General features: G+C 44.3%; 1 pseudogene; it reads right to left on the bottom strand.

Annotated features, from left to right (window-relative positions):
• Nucleotides 1–3,513: 3,513 nt before the first annotated feature.
• LOC116073606 lies at nt 3,514–5,338 on the bottom strand (annotated as a pseudogene).
• Between the last annotated feature and the right edge of the window lie 164 nt (nt 5,339–5,502).

The following is a 5,502-nucleotide window of genomic DNA, read 5'->3' as shown; positions in this document are numbered from 1 at the left end:
CATATATACCGTACATTAATTACATACAGTATGCACATGCAGTACATTAGTGACATACAGTACATGTAGTATATACAGCACATACATACATACATACATACACACATACTACATACATACAATGATAAACCAGAATGAGTAGGGGATCAGTTTTGTACGAGGCTGTCTAGAAAGGTCTGCGGAAGAGGGAAAGAGCCAGACTGCAAACAATTGGAGGGACTGGATTTTTAGCAAAAGGTCTCTCATTCTAAGCTCAAGGAAAAGCTCTTTTGTCATTTTAGGTGTGTGTGGGGGAGGACTTTGCCGTGACTCGATTCTTCTCAGAAACAAACAAACAAACAAACAAAAAAACTACTCAGATTTATTGTGTATAATTTGCATGAAAAATTTACTTTTAAAAAGTATCCACTCTGATGACCTTCAACAAATGCTTACAATTGTATCCCATTACTGCCTTCAAAGCACACAGTATCTTCATAACTCCAAACCTCCTCTGTCCGTCTTGGGCCACCCTCCAGCCCTCAACACACATTTGTTTCTAAGTCTCCTTTATGAAATGTCATGGAAGACACTTACTGCCGTGTGCCTGCACTTCCTCATGTGTGGCTTCTTTTATTCATGGAGCTTCAGTCCTTCACTTCCTTTTTAACACTGATTGCCTGCTACTATGTGTAAGTGTTACAATTTGTTTGCTCTTTATGTGGTGATTGACAATCAGGTTTTTTTTTCTACTTGGGGGCTATCAGGAATAAGGCTCCTGGAAACAGATACATTGTTGTATAGACAGATGGCTTTCATTTCTCTTACACAAATACCTAGAAGTAGAATTACTCAGTTATGGTGTTTTGTTTGACTTTATAAGACATAATAAGCCATTACTTTTATTTTTATTACCGTTAGTTAGTGTGTATGCGTGTGGACACAGGCAGGCTGAGGCATGTGTGCAGAAGTCAGATGACGGCTTGGGGGAGTTGGTTCTCTTCTTCCACCCATGAGGGTTCTGGGGACCCAACTCCAGCTGTCTGTTTTGGCAGCTAGCGTCTTTACCCACTGACTCATCTCACTAAGCCAGTCAACTGTTTTTGTAAAGTGGTTATGCTATTTCCTTACCCACCAGCAAGGAAGGAGAGCCCTAGTGGCTCTCATCCTCACAAAAGCCTGCAGTTCTCGATAAAGCCTGCAATGGTCAGTGCATTGTAGTGTGGCCTCCATTTGAACCTTTCTGATCCCTATAAACACTGAACACATCTCTTTGGTAAGGTGGTAGTAAGAATTTTTCCTTTCATTCATTTTTATCTCTTTATTTTTGAGTGATGAATTCTTTATATATACTGACACCTCTAGCACACTCTCAATATCTGAAGATGAATTTTTTTTCAAATGTTTTCTTTCAACCTGTGACTTTTCCAGTTCCATAAAAGTGCCATTTAAAGGGCGATTTTTCTTTCCATGAAAAGCAATGTATCATTTTTTTAAAAAAGATTTATTTATTTTATGTATATGAGTACACTGTGGCTGTCTTCAGACACACCAGAACAGGGCATCAAATCCCATTACAGATGGTTGTGAACCACCCTGTGGTGGCTGGGACTTGAACTCAGGACCTCTGGAAGAGTAGTCAGTGCTCTTAACCCCTGAGCTACCTCTCTAACCGTGTATTACTTCTTATTGTAAGTTGTATTTCTCATGATTTATCTAGAGATCGTTGCTTAATTGAAGATATTTTCCTGCTGCTTTCACTTGAATTCATCTTTGGAATTTAAAACTATGATTATGTAATTGCTTTTCCTGTTCTTACAAAAACAAGTCAAGAAAGGAGAGTCAAGGTTCAAGGTTAAAGTCCATCCAGGCTGGGAAATCCTTGTTTAGGGTACTCCAGGCTGGGAAATCCTTGTGTTGGTTGCTCCAGTCAGCGAGTCCATCATAGCACCCGTCAGGAGAGAATGGGGGTGCCCTGGTCACTTTCCTCCTTTCCCCCAGCTGATGACCCCCAACCCGTGCTACCCACATGGAGGAGTCTCCCACCTCAATTAGCCTTCTTTGGATAGTCCCTAAACTGGGAGCTGACCTAACGTAGGCAACGTTTCACCAGAGTACCCAAGAGCTTGTCTCCCAGGTGGCTCTAGGTCCAGTCAAGGTGACTGTCAACATCAATCACACAACAATCTAGTTTAAGTTACCTCTGCTTATGTATGGGGTAAGGTAAAGGTCATTTTTTTTTCATTCTCAGTATTTAATTATTGAGGCATTATTTGTTGGAAAGATGTTATTTGTTCCATTAAAGTACTTTACTGTTTTTGTCAAGCAGGGGCTGACTGAACCAGGACTGGAGCTCTTGGTTGGGGAGCCCTAGAACAATCTGGGACATTCTTCCATGTTCTGAGTTTAGCCCTCATAAGCACTGAGATGGTTTAGAAATCGGATGGTATCCTATAGTGTGGGTGGAGTAGAGGCCCAGTATGGAACAAGCCAAACCTCCAACCTCTAACTCCAAGACTGGAGTGAAAGGAGGGTTTTCAAGCAGCCGCAGGTTTTACAGCAGGACCTAAAGACACCCAGGTCAACTGAAAAATGTCTCACTGAAGAAAGTGAGGAGGAATGCCTGATCATGGCACTGGGGTGTCTTCAAAGACCTTTTCTAATATGTATTGTAAAAATTGAACAAATAGGGACACCTCGTAAAAATACCAAGGAGCAAGGAATATCCATTAAGCCAAAAGATAGAGCTTCAGAAGAGTTTACCGAGCAAACATCAGTTCCCAGAAGATGCCCTAATTGTGGGGAGTAATGTCCGGTCCCTGAGAGGGTGGATCCCCCTCACCCCTCCTACGTGCAATCGGTATCTCCCCCTCACCTGGAGTATAAAGGTCAATGAGAACAAAAGGCAATGGGCTCCACCAATGAGAGATAACCAACTCATGCTGTAAGCCTATGTGCTGAAAGATATAAAAAGTGTGTGTGTTTTTGTTCCTGATTGTCACCTTTGCTCTGAATGCAGGATGACCCCAGTATACTGGCAATAATAAACCTCATGTAATTTGCAGTGATCTCCCTCCTGTTTCTTCGAGAGTGGGGGACCTATGCCAGAATCTAACAGTATATGTATATGCATGTGTATGTGTATATGTATAATTTGTGGGTGTGCAAACATGTCGTATGTGTTCTGGTGCTCACAAAAGCCAGAAAACAGTGTGTGATCCACTAAAGCTGGAGATGAGGAAGGCTCATCAACCCACAGAACTGTTTTCTAAATCTGTTGTGCTACCTACATATCCACTAAACCCTTGGTATGGGGTTGGGAATCAGACCCTCTGGATGAGCAGCAGTGCTCTCAACTGCTGAGCCATCTCTCTAGGCTATGCCCTGTCACAGACATCATCCCAAATGTTTCTCTTGTCAGGTGTCAGAGAGGCTGTCAGGGGATGCCCTGGTCAGAGGTGGGACAGAAGGAGAGACATTTCTGACTGAACTGGGTCTCGGGAGCAGTGACGGAAAGAGTCAAAGCTAGGCATATCAGCAACCTGAGGTAGAAAAATCAAATGAGAAGCAAAGAAGAGAAAGAGAAAAAGGACAGAGAAGCCTCTGCATGTCACTCGTAGGAACAACAACCCAGCCTGGGCCTGGAACCAGGCAGTAAATGAACTAGGATTCTGTCCATGAAGGTCCTACAAAACACTTAGATTCCTTAGGACAATGGATCCTAGTCTCAGCCTCACAGAATATCACCTGGCAACATTCAATAACTTGATGATGGCCAGGCATGGTGGTACATGCCCACTATTCTAGTACTTAGGAGGCTGAGGCAGGAGGATCTCAAGTTTGGGGGCTAACCTGGGCTACATAGTGAGTTTCAGACCAGCTTCAATTATAGAGACCAGTCTCAAAAAAAAAAAAAAAAATCAAAAGAACTCACCAGAAGATGGAGCTTTTAATGCTAACACTGGGGAAGTCCCAGGAACTGGGACAAGTTGCTCATCTCATATAAAATGCCTGGTGTCTTTTCCCACTTAGGATGACAGAATGGGTGAGCAGTGAGCTGTGGACTGCCAGCTAAGTGTCTGGCTATTGAATCCTTAGTGGGTAGACCTTTTCTGTCTAGCTGCCCTCTGGACAGGACATCTTCAAAGATCATCTATAAGGTGGTTGGTCAATTTGCTCCTCCAAGGACATATATCAGTGTGGTGACAGGTGGGCTCTATTGAGGCCATATATGGCTTGGCCCAGGTATCTGTTTCTATACAGTTTCCACGTTCTTTGGGGTGAAAGGGGTCCCTGTTCTGGCTAAATCTTCCTACAACATGCCTTCATGTGGCCAGGCTCTACTTCCTGTGGAGCACTTCCCATGGAGCACTTCCTGTGGAGCACTTCCCATGGAGTACCTGCCATAGCCATAACTTCTTACTTCACGGTATGTGATTACTTCGAGACAGAGTCATATAGGTCAGACTGTCTCTAACTACATAGCTAAGGATGACCATCAACTTGTGATCTTCCTGCCTCCACCTCCTGAGCACTGGGAGTACAGTTATACACCACCATGTCCACTGGGTGTGATAATCTGATTGCTGATGGGAAGATTTTAAGCTCAGTGAGGACAGAGGCCAGGTCCACTTTAACTTTCTTTATTGCATCTCATAACCAGTTTTAATAGTAAAGTAAAGTAGATGCCTGACGAATGAATGAATGAATGAACGATGTGTCCTTGCATGGAAGATTAAGTGATTATCATTACCGATTTCTTTTTGTGTCTTATAAACTTTATTAGTCCTAGGAAAAGGAAGACAAGCAGCTCCTGTCTCTTCTGTCCACTGTGGTTTGCCATTGCCTTTGATGGGAAGGGTCACATGGTCCGGGGAGGACAAAAAGGCCTTGATCTTGGGCCAGGCACTGAGATGGGCCTCATAGGCAGAGAGCAGGAGGAAGTTGTCCAGACAAACAGGGGCATGGACTCTGTGGATCTGCAACAGGTCTAACAAGTTGTAATCAGCAAAGGAGATCTGTGCACCCACAATAAAAGCTTTGCTTTCCTGGTTCTGGGACAGCAGGGTCTCAAAAGGCTTCAGATGCCCAGGCAGGGCCTTCATGTCATCACCCTTGGTAGAGATGAGGTGACATCCACACCCCATCACTCACCATATCCACCAGGGCAGCCTCCCTCTAGTCTTTCTCATAAAGCCCTAAAGATGGCATCAGATTGGTAAAGAATGAGGCCTCCATCCTCAGACTTGGGAAGCTGCCCATGAAGACAACTGGGCTTGAGCAAGCCTTGCATCCAGGTTTCTTTGGTAACCGCCTCGTCCTTCCAGCTTTGGCCCTGGTCAGCCAGCAGCATGTGCATGGCTTCACCCGGCCCTCACTTTGAACTGGACATCCCAGCAGTGGCATGACTGCTGTTAGCATTCCTTCTAGGCTCCTCCCAACAGTTATTTAGCAACAGCCAGGTAGGTCTGGCTTGTTATTAAAGACACTGTTTGGCCCTTCCTTGCTTTCTCTGCCCCCCCC

Source organism: Mastomys coucha, unplaced genomic scaffold, assembly GCF_008632895.1.
Source record: "Mastomys coucha isolate ucsf_1 unplaced genomic scaffold, UCSF_Mcou_1 pScaffold23, whole genome shotgun sequence".
In the NCBI taxonomy this organism is placed as follows: Eukaryota; Metazoa; Chordata; class Mammalia; order Rodentia; family Muridae; genus Mastomys; species Mastomys coucha.
The sequence above is the reverse complement of the archived record's forward strand: the minus strand, read 5'-3'. Positions and strand labels throughout refer to the sequence as shown.